The sequence below is a fragment of the Chiloscyllium punctatum genome, chromosome 4 (assembly GCF_047496795.1).
Source record: "Chiloscyllium punctatum isolate Juve2018m chromosome 4, sChiPun1.3, whole genome shotgun sequence".
NCBI classification, from domain to species: domain Eukaryota; kingdom Metazoa; phylum Chordata; class Chondrichthyes; order Orectolobiformes; family Hemiscylliidae; genus Chiloscyllium; species Chiloscyllium punctatum.
In genome coordinates, this window is record NC_092742.1 from 106,890,718 (window position 1) to 106,908,868 (window position 18,151).

Below are 18,151 nucleotides of genomic sequence, written 5' to 3' on the forward strand. Positions count from 1 at the left end.
TTCTTTCAATGCCTCAAGCTTAAATCATTCATTGTAAGAAACAAAATGTAGTCGTTCAATTGTTGAATTAAGCTTCAAACATACATTCAATGATTCAAACGCTTTTCATTGATTGAATCAAACAAACTGCAAGAGTTGATTCAATGATTAGAACTTCTCTCTTTTATTCAATGTGTCCAGCTCCATACATTCATTGACTCAAACAAACTGCATTCGTTCATTCAATGAAACAAACGTTATTCATAGCTTCGCTTCTCTCATTCATTCAATGCCTCAACTTAACTCATTCATTGTAAGAAACAAAATGTATTCGTTCAATTGTTGAATTAAGCCTCAAACATACATTCAATGAATCAAACGTTTTTCATTGATTCAATGAAACAAACTTCACGAGATGATTCAATGATTAGAACTCCTCTGTTGTATTCAATATCTCTAGCTTAATACAGTCACTGAAAGAAACAAACTGTATTCATTCATTCAATGAACAAACGTTATTCATTGATTAAATGAGTTGAGCTTCTCTCATTCATTCAATGCTTCAAGCTTAACTCATACATTGTAAGAAACAAAATGTATTCGTTCGATTGCTGAATTAAGCCTCAAACATACATTAAATGAATGAAACGTTTTTCATTGATTCAATGAAACAAACTTAACTCATTCTTTGTAAGAAACAAAATGTATTCGTTCGATTGCTGAATTAAGCCACAAATATACATTCAATGAATGAAACGTTTTTCATTGATTCAATGACACAAACTGCACGAGATGATTCAATGATTAGAACTTCTCTCTTTCATTCAATGTCTCCAGCGTCAGACATTCATTGACAGAAACAAACTGTATTCATTCATTCAATGAAACAAACGTTATTTATTCATTCAATGAGTTGAGCTTCTCTCATTCCTTCAATGCCTCACGCTTAACTCATTCATTGTAAGAAACAAAATGCATTCGTTCAATTGTTGAATTCAGTTTCAAACATACATTCAATGAATCAAACGTTTTTCATTGATTCAATGAAACAAACTTAACTCATTCTTTGTAAGAAACAAAATGTATTCGTTCAATTGTTTAATTAAGCCTCAAACATACATTCAATGAATCAAACGTTTTCATTGATTCAATGAAACAATCTGCACGAGATGATTCAATGATTGGAACTTCTCTCTTTCATTCAATGTCTCCAGCGTCAGACATTTATTGACAGAAACAAACTGTATTCATTCATTCAATGAAACAAACGTTATTCATTGATTCAATGAGTTGAGCTTCTCTCATTCATTAAATGCCTCAAGCTTCACTCAATCAGTGAAAGAAACAAACCGTATTCGTTCAATTGTTGTATGAAACATCCATCATACTTTCAATGAATCAAACGTTATTCATTGATTCAATGAAACAAACTGCCCGAGATGATTCAATAATTATTCCTTCTCTCTTTCATTCAATTTCTCCTGGTAAATCCATTCAATGAAAGAAATATACCATATTCATTCATTCAATGTACGAAACGTTCGTGTTCGGGTTAGGGTTAGGGTTAGCATTATGTTTAGGGTTAGGGTTAATGTTAGTGTTAGGGTTAGGCCTCAAATTCGTTCGATTGCTGAATTAAGCCTCAAACATACATTCAATGAATGAAACGTTTTTCATTGATTCAATGAAACAAACTTAACTCGTTCTTTGTAAGAAACAAAATGTATTCGTTCGATTGCTGAATTATGCCTCAAACATACATTCAATGAATGAAACGTTTTTCATTGATTCAATGAAACAATCTGTACGAGATGATTCAATGATTAGAACTTCTCTCTTTCATTCATTGTCTCCAGCGTCAGACATTCATTGACAGAAACAAACTGTATTCATTCATTCAATGAGTTGAGCTTCTCTCATTCATTGAATGCCTCAAGCTTTACTCATTCAGTGTAAGAAACAAAATGTAGTCGATCAATTGTTGAATTAAGCTTCAAACATACATTCAATGAAACAAACTGCGAGAGATGATTCAATAAACATACCTCCGATCTTTCATTCAATGTCTTCAACCATATCATTCGTTGAAAGAAACAAACTGTATTCATTCAATGAAACAAACGTCATTCATTGATTCAATGAGTTGAGCTTCTCTCATTCTTTCAATGCCTCAAGCTTAAATCATTCATTGTAAGAAACAGAATGTAGTCGTTCAATTGTTGAATTAAGCTTCAAACATACATTCAGTGATTCAAACGCTTTTGATTGATTCAATGAAACAAACTGCACGAGATGATTCAATAATTATAGCTTCTCTCTTTCATTCAATGTCTCCAGCCAAATACATTCATTGACAGAAACAAACTATATCATTCAATGATACAAACGTTATTCATTGCTTCAATGAGTTGAGCTTCTCTCATTCCTTCAATGCCTCAAGCTTAACTCATTCATTGTAAGAAACAAAATGTATTCGTTCAATTGTTGAATTCAGCCTCAAACATACATTCAATGAATCAAACGTTTTTCATTGATTCAATGAAACAAACTTAACTCATTCTTTGTAAGAAACAAAATGTATTCGTTCAATTGTTGAATTAAGCCTCAAACATACATTCAATGAATCAAACGTTTTTCATTGATTCAATGAAACAAACTGCCCGAGATGATTCAATAATTATTCCTTCTCTCTTTCATTCAATTTCTCCAACTTAATCCATTCAATGAAAGAAACATACCATATTCATTCATTCAATGAAAGAAACGTTCGTGTTCGGGTTAGGGTTAGGGTTAGCGTTAGGCTTAAGGTTAGGGTTAGGGTTGTGTTATGGTTAGGGTCAGGGTTAGGGTCAGGGTACAGGTCAGGGTTTGGTTTAGGTTTAGGGTTAGCTGCTCTCATTCATTCAATGCCTCGAGCTTAACTCATTCATTGAAAGAAACATACGGTATTCATTCAATTGTTGAATGAAACTGCAATCGTACATTCAATGAATTTAACGTTATTCATTGATTCAATGCAAAAACCTGCACGAGGTGATTCAATGAACATGGCTCCGCTCTTTTATTTAACATCACCAGATAAAATCATTCATTGAAAGAAACTAACTGTATTCATTCATTGAATCAAACGTTATTCATTGATTCAATGAGTTGAGCTTCTCTTATTCATTCAATGCTCAAGCTTAACTCATTCATTGTAAGAAACAAAATGTTGTCGTTCAATTGTTGAATTAAGCTTCAAACATACATTCAATGAAACAAACTGCGCGAGATGATTCAATAAACATACCTCCGATCTTTCATTCAATGTCTTCAGCCATACCATTCGTTGAAAGAAACAAACTGTATTCATTCAATGAAACAAACGTCATTCATTGATTCAATGAGTTGAGCTTCTCTCATTCTTTCAATGCCTCAAGCTTAAATCATTCATTGTAAGAAACAAAATGTAGTCGTTCAATTGTTGAATTAAGCTTCAAACATACATTCAATGATTCAAACGCTTTTCATTGATTGAATCAAACAAACTGCAAGAGTTGATTCAATGATTAGAACTTCTCTCTTTTATTCAATGTGTCCAGCTCCATACATTCATTGACTCAAACAAACTGCATTCGTTCATTCAATGAAACAAACGTTATTCATAGCTTCGCTTCTCTCATTCATTCAATGCCTCAACTTAACTCATTCATTGTAAGAAACAAAATGTATTCGTTCAATTGTTGAATTAAGCCTCAAACATACATTCAATGAATCAAACGTTTTTCATTGATTCAATGAAACAAACTTCACGAGATGATTCAATGATTAGAACTCCTCTGTTGTATTCAATATCTCTAGCTTAATACAGTCACTGAAAGAAACAAACTGTATTCATTCATTCAATGAACAAACGTTATTCATTGATTAAATGAGTTGAGCTTCTCTCATTCATTCAATGCTTCAAGCTTAACTCATACATTGTAAGAAACAAAATGTATTCGTTCGATTGCTGAATTAAGCCTCAAACATACATTCAATGAATGAAACGTTTTTCATTGATTCAATTAAACAAACTTAACTCATTCTTTGTAAGAAACAAAATGTATTCGTTCGATTGCTGAATTAAGCCACAAATATACATTCAATGAATGAAACGTTTTTCATTGATTCAATGACACAAACTGCACGAGATGATTCAATGATTAGAACTTCTCTCTTTCATTCATTGTCTCCAGCGTCAGACATTCATTGACAGAAACAAACTGTATTCATTCATTCAATGAAACAAACGTTATTCATTCATTCAATGAGTTGAGCTTCTCTCATTCATTCAATGCCTCAAGATTATTTCAATCATTGGAAGAAACAAAATGTAGTCGTTCAATTGTTGTATGAAAAATCCATCGTACTTTCAATGAATCAAACGTTGTTGATTGATAAATTTAAACAAACTGCTCGAGGTGATTCAATAAACTCAGCTTCGCTCTTTCATTCAATATCACCAGATAAAATCATTCTTTGAATGAAACTAACTATATTCATTCATTGAAACAAACGTTATTCATTGATTCAATGAGTTGAGCTTCTCTTATTCATTCAATGCCTCAAGCTTAACTCAATCATTGAATGAAACAAACCGTATTCGTCCAATTGTTGAATGAAACATCCATCAAACTTTTAATGAATCAAACGTTATTCATTGATTCAAGCAAAGTGCACGAGATGATTCAATAATTATAGCTTCTCTCTTTCATTCAATGTCTCCAGCCAAATACATTCATTGACAGAAACAAACTATATCATTCAATGATACAAACGTTATTCATTGATTCAATGAGTTGAGTTTCTCTCATTCTTTCTACGCCTCAAGACTAACTCATTCATTCTAAGAAACAAAACGTAGTCGTTCAATTGTTGAATTAAGCTTCAAACATACATTCAGTGATTCAAACGCTTTTGATTGATTCAATGAAACAAACTGCACGAGATGATTCAATAATTATAGCTTCTCTCTTTCATTCAATGTCTCCAGCCAAATACATTCATTGACAGAAACAAACTATATCATTCAATGATACAAACGTTATTCATTGCTTCAATGAGTTGAGCTTCTCTCATTCCTTCAATGCCTCAAGCTTAACTCATTCATTGTAAGAAACAAAATGTATTCGTTCAATTGTTGAATTCAGCCTCAAACATACATTCAATGAATCAAACGTTTTTCATTGATTCAATGAAACAAACTTAACTCATTCTTTGTAAGAAACAAAATGTATTCGTTCAATTGTTGAATTAAGCCTCAAACATACATTCAATGAATCAAACGTTTTTCATTGATTCAATGAAACAAACTGCCCGAGATGATTCAATAATTATTCCTTCTCTCTTTCATTCAATTTCTCCAACTTAATCCATTCAATGAAAGAAACATACCATATTCATTCATTCAATGAAAGAAACGTTCGTGTTCGGGTTAGGGTTAGGGTTAGGGTTAGCGTTAGGCTTAGGGTTAGGGTTAGGGTTGTGTTATTGTTAGGGTCAGGGTTAGGGTCAGGGTTTGGTTTAGGTTTAGGGTTAGCTGCTCTCATTCATTCAATGCCTCGAGCTTAACTCATTCATTGAAAGAAACATACGGTATTCATTCAATTGTTGAATGAAACTGCAATCGTACATTCAATGAATTTAACGTTATTCATTGATTCAATGCAAAAACCTGCACGAGGTGATTCAATGAACATGGCTCCGCTCTTTTATTTAACATCACCAGATAAAATCATTCATTGAAAGAAACTAACTGTATTCATTGAAACAAACGTTATTCATTGATTCAATGAGTTGAGCTTCTCTTATTCATTCAATGCTCAAGCTTAACTCATTCATTGTAAGAAACAAAATGTAGTCGTTCAATTGTTGAATTAAGCTTCAAACATACATTCAATGAAACAAACTGCGCGAGATGATTCAATAAACATACCTCCGATCTTTCATTCAATGTCTTCAGCCATACCATTCGTTGAAAGAAACAAACTGTATTCATTCAATGAAACAAACGTCATTCATTGATTCAATGAGTTGAGCTTCTCTCATTCTTTCAATGCCTCAAGCTTAAATCATTCATTGTAAGAAACAAAATGTAGTCGTTCAATTGTTGAATTAAGCTTCAAACATACATTCAATGATTCAAACGCTTTTCATTGATTGAATCAAACAAACTGCAAGAGTTGATTCAATGATTAGAACTTCTCTCTTTTATTCAATGTGTCCAGCTCCATACATTCATTGACTCAAACAAACTGCATTCGTTCATTCAATGAAACAAACGTTATTCATAGCTTCGCTTCTCTCATTCATTCAATCCCTCAACTTAACTCATTCATTGTAAGAAACAAAATGTATTCGTTCAATTGTTGAATTAAGCCTCAAACATACATTCAATGAATCAAACGTTTTTCATTGATTCAATGAAACAAACTTCACGAGATGATTCAATGATTAGAACTCCTCTGTTGTATTCAATATCTCTAGCTTAATACAGTCACTGAAAGAAACAAACTGTATTCATTCATTCAATGAACAAACGTTATTCATTGATTAAATGAGTTGAGCTTCTCTCATTCATTCAATGCTTCAAGCTTAACTCATACATTGTAAGAAACAAAATGTATTCGTTCGATTGCTGAATTAAGCCTCAAACATACATTAAATGAATGAAACGTTTTTCATTGATTCAATGAAACAAACTTAACTCATTCTTTGTAAGAAACAAAATGTATTCGTTCGATTGCTGAATTAAGCCACAAATATACATTCAATGAATGAAACGTTTTTCATTGATTCAATGACACAAACTGCACGAGATGATTCAATGATTAGAACTTCTCTCTTTCATTCAATGTCTCCAGCGTCAGACATTCATTGACAGAAACAAACTGTATTCATTCATTCAATGAAACAAACGTTATTTATTCATTCAATGAGTTGAGCTTCTCTCATTCCTTCAATGCCTCACGCTTAACTCATTCATTGTAAGAAACAAAATGCATTCGTTCAATTGTTGAATTCAGTTTCAAACATACATTCAATGAATCAAACGTTTTTCATTGATTCAATGAAACAAACTTAACTCATTCTTTGTAAGAAACAAAATGTATTCGTTCAATTGTTGAATTAAGCCTCAAACATACATTCAATGAATCAAACGTTTTCATTGATTCAATGAAACAATCTGCACGAGATGATTCAATGATTGGAACTTCTCTCTTTCATTCAATGTCTCCAGCGTCAGACATTTATTGACAGAAACAAACTGTATTCATTCATTCAATGAAACAAACGTTATTCATTGATTCAATGAGTTGAGCTTCTCTCATTCATTAAATGCCTCAAGCTTCACTCAATCAGTGAAAGAAACAAACCGTATTCGTTCAATTGTTGTATGAAACATCCATCATACTTTCAATGAATCAAACGTTATTCATTGATTCAATGAAACAAACTGCCCGAGATGATTCAATAATTATTCCTTCTCTCTTTCATTCAATTTCTCCTGGTAAATCCATTCAATGAAAGAAATATACCATATTCATTCATTCAATGTACGAAACGTTCGTGTTCGGGTTAGGGTTAGGGTTAGCATTATGTTTAGGGTTAGGGTTAATGTTAGTGTTAGGGTTAGGCCTCAAATTCGTTCGATTGCTGAATTAAGCCTCAAACATACATTCAATGAATGAAACGTTTTTCATTGATTCAATGAAACAAACTTAACTCGTTCTTTGTAAGAAACAAAATGTATTCGTTCGATTGCTGAATTATGCCTCAAACATACATTCAATGAATGAAACGTTTTTCATTGATTCAATGAAACAATCTGTACGAGATGATTCAATGATTAGAACTTCTCTCTTTCATTCATTGTCTCCAGCGTCAGACATTCATTGACAGAAACAAACTGTATTCATTCATTCAATGAAACAAACGTTATTTATTCATTCAATGAGTTGAGCTTCTCTCATTCCTTCAATGCCTCACGCTTAACTCATTCATTGTAAGAAACAAAATGCATTCGTTCAATTGTTGAATTCAGTTTCAAACATACATTCAATGAATCAAACGTTTTTCATTGATTCAATGAAACAAACTTAACTCATTCTTTGTAAGAAACAAAATGTATTCGTTCAATTGTTGAATTAAGCCTCAAACATACATTCAATGAATCAAACGTTTTTCATTGATTCAATGAAACAAACTGCCCGAGATGATTCAATAATTATTCCTTCTCTCTTTCATTCAATTTCTCCAACTTAATCCATTCAATGAAAGAAACATACCATATTCATTCATTCAATGAAAGAAACGTTCGTGTTCGGGTTAGGGTTAGGGTTAGCGTTAGGCTTAGGGTTAGGGTTAGGGTTGTGTTATGGTTAGGGTCAGGGTTAGGGTCAGGGTACAGGTCAGGGTTTGGTTTAGGTTTAGGGTTAGCTGCTCTCATTCATTCAATGCCTCGAGCTTAACTCATTCATTGAAAGAAACATACGGTATTCATTCAATTGTTGAATGAAACTGCAATCGTACATTCAATGAATTTAACGTTATTCATTGATTCAATGCAAAAACCTGCACGAGGTGATTCAATGAACATGGCTCCGCTCTTTTATTTAACATCACCAGATAAAATCATTCATTGAAAGAAACTAACTGTATTCATTCATTGAATCAAACGTTATTCATTGATTCAATGAGTTGAGCTTCTCTTATTCATTCAATGCTCAAGCTTAACTCATTCATTGTAAGAAACAAAATGTTGTCGTTCAATTGTTGAATTAAGCTTCAAACATACATTCAATGAAACAAACTGCGCGAGATGATTCAATAAACATACCTCCGATCTTTCATTCAATGTCTTCAGCCATACCATTCGTTGAAAGAAACAAACTGTATTCATTCAATGAAACAAACGTCATTCATTGATTCAATGAGTTGAGCTTCTCTCATTCTTTCAATGCCTCAAGCTTAAATCATTCATTGTAGGAAACAAAATGTAGTCGTTCAATTGTTGAATTAAGCTTCAAACATACATTCAATGATTCAAACGCTTTTCATTGATTGAATCAAACAAACTGCAAGAGTTGATTCAATGATTAGAACTTCTCTCTTTTATTCAATGTGTCCAGCTCCATACATTCATTGACTCAAACAAACTGCATTCGTTCATTCAATGAAACAAACGTTATTCATAGCTTCGCTTCTCTCATTCATTCAATCCCTCAACTTAACACATTCATTGTAAGAAACAAAATGTATTCGTTCAATTGTTGAATTAAGCCTCAAACATACATTCAATGAATCAAACGTTTTTCATTGATTCAATGAAACAAACTTCACGAGATGATTCAATGATTAGAACTCCTCTGTTGTATTCAATATCTCTAGCTTAATACAGTCACTGAAAGAAACAAACTGTATTCATTCATTCAATGAACAAACGTTATTCATTGATTAAATGAGTTGAGCTTCTCTCATTCATTCAATGCTTCAAGCTTAACTCATACATTGTAAGAAACAAAATGTATTCGTTCGATTGCTGAATTAAGCCTCAAACATACATTAAATGAATGAAACGTTTTTCATTGATTCAATGAAACAAACTTAACTCATTCTTTGTAAGAAACAAAATGTATTCGTTCGATTGCTGAATTAAGCCACAAATATACATTCAATGAATGAAACGTTTTTCATTGATTCAATGACACAAACTGCACGAGATGATTCAATGATTAGAACTTCTCTCTTTCATTCAATGTCTCCAGCGTCAGACATTCATTGACAGAAACAAACTGTATTCATTCATTCAATGAAACAAACGTTATTTATTCATTCAATGAGTTGAGCTTCTCTCATTCCTTCAATGCCTCACGCTTAACTCATTCATTGTAAGAAACAAAATGCATTCGTTCAATTGTTGAATTCAGTTTCAAACATACATTCAATGAATCAAACGTTTTTCATTGATTCAATGAAACAAACTTAACTCATTCTTTGTAAGAAACAAAATGTATTCGTTCAATTGTTTAATTAAGCCTCAAACATACATTCAATGAATCAAACGTTTTCATTGATTCAATGAAACAATCTGCACGAGATGATTCAATGATTGGAACTTCTCTCTTTCATTCAATGTCTCCAGCGTCAGACATTTATTGACAGAAACAAACTGTATTCATTCATTCAATGAAACAAACGTTATTCATTGATTCAATGAGTTGAGCTTCTCTCATTCATTAAATGCCTCAAGCTTCACTCAATCAGTGAAAGAAACAAACCGTATTCGTTCAATTGTTGTATGAAACATCCATCATACTTTCAATGAATCAAACGTTATTCATTGATTCAATGAAACAAACTGCCCGAGATGATTCAATAATTATTCCTTCTCTCTTTCATTCAATTTCTCCTGGTAAATCCATTCAATGAAAGAAATATACCATATTCATTCATTCAATGTACGAAACGTTCGTGTTCGGGTTAGGGTTAGGGTTAGCATTATGTTTAGGGTTAGGGTTAATGTTAGTGTTAGGTTTAGGCCTCAAATTCGTTCGATTGCTGAATTAAGCCTCAAACATACATTCAATGAATGAAACGTTTTTCATTGATTCAATGAAACAAACTTAACTCGTTCTTTGTAAGAAACAAAATGTATTCGTTCGATTGCTGAATTATGCCTCAAACATACATTCAATGAATGAAACGTTTTTCATTGATTCAATGAAACAATCTGTACGAGATGATTCAATGATTAGAACTTCTCTCTTTCATTCATTGTCTCCAGCGTCAGACATTCATTGACAGAAACAAACTGTATTCATTCATTCAATGAGTTGAGCTTCTCTCATTCATTGAATGCCTCAAGCTTTACTCATTCAGTGTAAGAAACAAAATGTAGTCGATCAATTGTTGAATTAAGCTTCAAACATACATTCAATGAAACAAACTGCGAGAGATGATTCAATAAACATACCTCCGATCTTTCATTCAATGTCTTCAACCATATCATTCGTTGAAAGAAACAAACTGTATTCATTCAATGAAACAAACGTCATTCATTGATTCAATGAGTTGAGCTTCTCTCATTCTTTCAATGCCTCAAGCTTAAATCATTCATTGTAAGAAACAGAATGTAGTCGTTCAATTGTTGAATTAAGCTTCAAACATACATTCAGTGATTCAAACGCTTTTGATTGATTCAATGAAACAAACTGCACGAGATGATTCAATAATTATAGCTTCTCTCTTTCATTCAATGTCTCCAGCCAAATACATTCATTGACAGAAACAAACTATATCATTCAATGATACAAACGTTATTCATTGCTTCAATGAGTTGAGCTTCTCTCATTCCTTCAATGCCTCAAGCTTAACTCATTCATTGTAAGAAACAAAATGTATTCGTTCAATTGTTGAATTCAGCCTCAAACATACATTCAATGAATCAAACGTTTTTCATTGATTCAATGAAACAAACTTAACTCATTCTTTGTAAGAAACAAAATGTATTCGTTCAATTGTTGAATTAAGCCTCAAACATACATTCAATGAATCAAACGTTTTTCATTGATTCAATGAAACAAACTGCCCGAGATGATTCAATAATTATTCCTTCTCTCTTTCATTCAATTTCTCCAACTTAATCCATTCAATGAAAGAAACATACCACATTCATTCATTCAATGAAAGAAACGTTCGTGTTCGGGTTAGGGTTAGGGTTAGCGTTAGGCTTAGGGTTAGGGTTAGGGTTGTGTTATGGTTAGGGTCAGGGTTAGGGTCAGGGTACAGGTCAGGGTTTGGTTTAGGTTTAGGGTTAGCTGCTCTCATTCATTCAATGCCTCGAGCTTAACTCATTCATTGAAAGAAACATACGGTATTCATTCAATTGTTGAATGAAACTGCAATCGTACATTCAATGAATTTAACGTTATTCATTGATTCAATGCAAAAACCTGCACGAGGTGATTCAATGAACATGGCTCCGCTCTTTTATTTAACATCACCAGATAAAATCATTCATTGAAAGAAACTAACTGTATTCATTCATTGAATCAAACGTTATTCATTGATTCAATGAGTTGAGCTTCTCTTATTCATTCAATGCTCAAGCTTAACTCATTCATTGTAAGAAACAAAATGTAGTCGTTCAATTGTTGAATTAAGCTTCAAACATACATTCAATGAAACAAACTGCGCGAGATGATTCAATAAACATACCTCCGATCTTTCATTCAATGTCTTCAGCCATACCATTCGTTGAAAGAAACAAACTGTATTCATTCAATGAAACAAACGTCATTCATTGATTCAATGAGTTGAGCTTCTCTCATTCTTTCAATGCCTCAAGCTTAAATCATTCATTGTAAGAAACAAAATGTAGTCGTTCAATTGTTGAATTAAGCTTCAAACATACATTCAATGATTCAAACGCTTTTCATTGATTGAATCAAACAAACTGCAAGAGTTGATTCAATGATTAGAACTTCTCTCTTTTATTCAATGTGTCCAGCTCCATACATTCATTGACTCAAACAAACTGCATTCGTTCATTCAATGAAACAAACGTTATTCATAGCTTCGCTTCTCTCATTCATTCAATGCCTCAACTTAACTCATTCATTGTAAGAAACAAAATGTATTCGTTCAATTGTTGAATTAAGCCTCAAACATACATTCAATGAATCAAACGTTTTTCATTGATTCAATGAAACAAACTTCACGAGATGATTCAATGATTAGAACTCCTCTGTTGTATTCAATATCTCTAGCTTAATACAGTCACTGAAAGAAACAAACTGTATTCATTCATTCAATGAACAAACGTTATTCATTGATTAAATGAGTTGAGCTTCTCTCATTCATTCAATGCTTCAAGCTTAACTCATACATTGTAAGAAACAAAATGTATTCGTTCGATTGCTGAATTAAGCCTCAAACATACATTCAATGAATGAAACGTTTTTCATTGATTCAATTAAACAAACTTAACTCATTCTTTGTAAGAAACAAAATGTATTCGTTCGATTGCTGAATTAAGCCACAAATATACATTCAATGAATGAAACGTTTTTCATTGATTCAATGACACAAACTGCACGAGATGATTCAATGATTAGAACTTCTCTCTTTCATTCATTGTCTCCAGCGTCAGACATTCATTGACAGAAACAAACTGTATTCATTCATTCAATGAAACAAACGTTATTCATTCATTCAACGAGTTGAGCTTCTCTCATTCATTCAATGCCTCAAGATTATTTCAATCATTGGAAGAAACAAAATGTAGTCGTTCAATTGTTGTATGAAAAATCCATCGTACTTTCAATGAATCAAACGTTGTTGATTGATAAATTTAAACAAACTGCTCGAGGTGATTCAATAAACTCAGCTTCGCTCTTTCATTCAATATCACCAGATAAAATCATTCTTTGAATGAAACTAACTATATTCATTCATTGAAACAAACGTTATTCATTGATTCAATGAGTTGAGCTTCTCTTATTCATTCAATGCCTCAAGCTTAACTCAATCATTGAATGAAACAAACCGTATTCGTCCAATTGTTGAATGAAACATCCATCAAACTTTTAATGAATCAAACGTTATTCATTGATTCAAGCAAAGTGCACGAGATGATTCAATAATTATAGCTTCTCTCTTTCATTCAATGTCTCCAGCCAAATACATTCATTGACAGAAACAAACTATATCATTCAATGATACAAACGTTATTCATTGCTTCAATGAGTTGAGCTTCTCTCATTCCTTCAATGCCTCAAGCTTAACTCATTCATTGTAAGAAACAAAATGTATTCGTTCAATTGTTGAATTCAGCCTCAAACATACATTCAATGAATCAAACGTTTTTCATTGATTCAATGAAACAAACTTAACTCATTCTTTGTAAGAAACAAAATGTATTCGTTCAATTGTTGAATTAAGCCTCAAACATACATTCAATGAATCAAACGTTTTTCATTGATTCAATGAAACAAACTGCCCGAGATGATTCAATAATTATTCCTTCTCTCTTTCATTCAATTTCTCCAACTTAATCCATTCAATGAAAGAAACATACCATATTCATTCATTCAATGAAAGAAACGTTCGTGTTCGGGTTAGGGTTAGGGTTAGGGTTAGCGTTAGGCTTAGGGTTAGGGTTAGGGTTGTGTTATTGTTAGGGTCAGGGTTAGGGTCAGGGTTTGGTTTAGGTTTAGGGTTAGCTGCTCTCATTCATTCAATGCCTCGAGCTTAACTCATTCATTGAAAGAAACATACGGTATTCATTCAATTGTTGAATGAAACTGCAATCGTACATTCAATGAATTTAACGTTATTCATTGATTCAATGCAAAAACCTGCACGAGGTGATTCAATGAACATGGCTCCGCTCTTTTATTTAACATCACCAGATAAAATCATTCATTGAAAGAAACTAACTGTATTCATTGAAACAAACGTTATTCATTGATTCAATGAGTTGAGCTTCTCTTATTCATTCAATGCTCAAGCTTAACTCATTCATTGTAAGAAACAAAATGTAGTCGTTCAATTGTTGAATTAAGCTTCAAACATACATTCAATGAAACAAACTGCGCGAGATGATTCAATAAACATACCTCCGATCTTTCATTCAATGTCTTCAGCCATACCATTCGTTGAAAGAAACAAACTGTATTCATTCAATGAAACAAACGTCATTCATTGATTCAATGAGTTGAGCTTCTCTCATTCTTTCAATGCCTCAAGCTTAAATCATTCATTGTAAGAAACAAAATGTAGTCGTTCAATTGTTGAATTAAGCTTCAAACATACATTCAATGATTCAAACGCTTTTCATTGATTGAATCAAACAAACTGCAAGAGTTGATTCAATGATTAGAACTTCTCTCTTTTATTCAATGTGTCCAGCTCCATACATTCATTGACTCAAACAAACTGCATTCGTTCATTCAATGAAACAAACGTTATTCATAGCTTCGCTTCTCTCATTCATTCAATCCCTCAACTTAACTCATTCATTGTAAGAAACAAAATGTATTCGTTCAATTGTTGAATTAAGCCTCAAACATACATTCAATGAATCAAACGTTTTTCATTGATTCAATGAAACAAACTTCACGAGATGATTCAATGATTAGAACTCCTCTGTTGTATTCAATATCTCTAGCTTAATACAGTCACTGAAAGAAACAAACTGTATTCATTCATTCAATGAACAAACGTTATTCATTGATTAAATGAGTTGAGCTTCTCTCATTCATTCAATGCTTCAAGCTTAACTCATACATTGTAAGAAACAAAATGTATTCGTTCGATTGCTGAATTAAGCCTCAAACATACATTAAATGAATGAAACGTTTTTCATTGATTCAATGAAACAAACTTAACTCATTCTTTGTAAGAAACAAAATGTATTCGTTCGATTGCTGAATTAAGCCACAAATATACATTCAATGAATGAAACGTTTTTCATTGATTCAATGACACAAACTGCACGAGATGATTCAATGATTAGAACTTCTCTCTTTCATTCAATGTCTCCAGCGTCAGACATTCATTGACAGAAACAAACTGTATTCATTCATTCAATGAAACAAACGTTATTTATTCATTCAATGAGTTGAGCTTCTCTCATTCCTTCAATGCCTCACGCTTAACTCATTCATTGTAAGAAACAAAATGCATTCGTTCAATTGTTGAATTCAGTTTCAAACATACATTCAATGAATCAAACGTTTTTCATTGATTCAATGAAACAAACTTAACTCATTCTTTGTAAGAAACAAAATGTATTCGTTCAATTGTTGAATTAAGCCTCAAACATACATTCAATGAATCAAACGTTTTCATTGATTCAATGAAACAATCTGCACGAGATGATTCAATGATTGGAACTTCTCTCTTTCATTCAATGTCTCCAGCGTCAGACATTTATTGACAGAAACAAACTGTATTCATTCATTCAATGAAACAAACGTTATTCATTGATTCAATGAGTTGAGCTTCTCTCATTCATTAAATGCCTCAAGCTTCACTCAATCAGTGAAAGAAACAAACCGTATTCGTTCAATTGTTGTATGAAACATCCATCATACTTTCAATGAATCAAACGTTATTCATTGATTCAATGAAACAAACTGCCCGAGATGATTCAATAATTATTCCTTCTCTCTTTCATTCAATTTCTCCTGGTAAATCCATTCAATGAAAGAAATATACCATATTCATTCATTCAATGTACGAAACGTTCGTGTTCGGGTTAGGGTTAGGGTTAGCATTATGTTTAGGGTTAGGGTTAATGTTAGTGTTAGGGTTAGGCCTCAAATTCGTTCGATTGCTGAATTAAGCCTCAAACATACATTCAATGAATGAAACGTTTTTCATTGATTCAATGAAACAAACTTAACTCGTTCTTTGTAAGAAACAAAATGTATTCGTTCGATTGCTGAATTATGCCTCAAACATACATTCAATGAATGAAACGTTTTTCATTGATTCAATGAAACAATCTGTACGAGATGATTCAATGATTAGAACTTCTCTCTTTCATTCATTGTCTCCAGCGTCAGACATTCATTGACAGAAACAAACTGTATTCATTCATTCAATGAAACAAACGTTATTTATTCATTCAATGAGTTGAGCGTCTCTCATTCCTTCAATGCCTCACGCTTAACTCATTCATTGTAAGAAACAAAATGCATTCGTTCAATTGTTGAATTCAGTTTCAAACATACATTCAATGAATCAAACGTTTTTCATTGATTCAATGAAACAAACTTAACTCAATTTTTGTAAGAAACAAAATGTATTCGTTCAATTGTTGAATTAAGCCTCAAACATACATTCAATGAATCAAACGTTTTTCATTGATTCAATGAAACAAACTGCCTGAGATGATTCAATAATTATTCCTTCTCTCTTTCATTCAATTTCTCCAACTTAATCCATTCAATGAAAGAAACATACCATATTCATTCATTCAATGAAAGAAACGTTCGTGTTCGGGTTAGGGTTAGGGTTAGCGTTAGGCTTAGGGTTAGGGTTAGGGTTGTGTTATGGTTAGGGTCAGGGTTAGGGTCAGGGTACAGGTCAGGGTTTGGTTTAGGTTTAGGGTTAGCTGCTCTCATTCATTCAATGCCTCGAGCTTAACTCATTCATTGAAAGAAACATACGGTATTCATTCAATTGTTGAATGAAACTGCAATCGTACATTCAATGAATTTAACGTTATTCATTGATTCAATGCAAAAACCTGCACGAGGTGATTCAATGAACATGTCTCCGCTCTTTTATTTAACATCACCAGATAAAATCATTCATTGAAAGAAACTAACTGTATTCATTCATTGAATCAAACGTTATTCATTGATTCAATGAGTTGAGCTTCTCTTATTCATTCAATGCTCAAGCTTAACTCATTCATTGTAAGAAACAAAATGTTGTCGTTCAATTGTTGAATTAAGCTTCAAACATACATTCAATGAAACAAACTGCGCGAGATGATTCAATAAACATACCTCCGATCTTTCATTCAATGTCTTCAGCCATACCATTCGTTGAAAGAAACAAACTGTATTCATTCAATGAAACAAACGTCATTCATTGATTCAATGAGTTGAGCTTCTCTCATTCTTTCAATGCCTCAAGCTTAAATCATTCATTGTAGGAAACAAAATGTAGTCGTTCAATTGTTGAATTAAGCTTCAAACATACATTCAATGATTCAAACGCTTTTCATTGATTGAATCAAACAAACTGCAAGAGTTGATTCAATGATTAGAACTTCTCTCTTTTATTCAATGTGTCCAGCTCCATACATTCATTGACTCAAACAAACTGCATTCGTTCATTCAATGAAACAAACGTTATTCATAGCTTCGCTTCTCTCATTCATTCAATGCCTCAACTTAACTCATTCATTGTAAGAAACAAAATGTATTCGTTCAATTTTTGAATTAAGCCTCAAACATACATTCAATGAATCAAACGTTTTTCATTGATTCAATGAAACAAACTTCACGAGATGATTCAATGATTAGAACTCCTCTGTTGTATTCAATATCTCTAGCTTAATACAGTCACTGAAAGAAACAAACTGTATTCATTCATTCAATGAACAAACGTTATTCATTGATTAAATGAG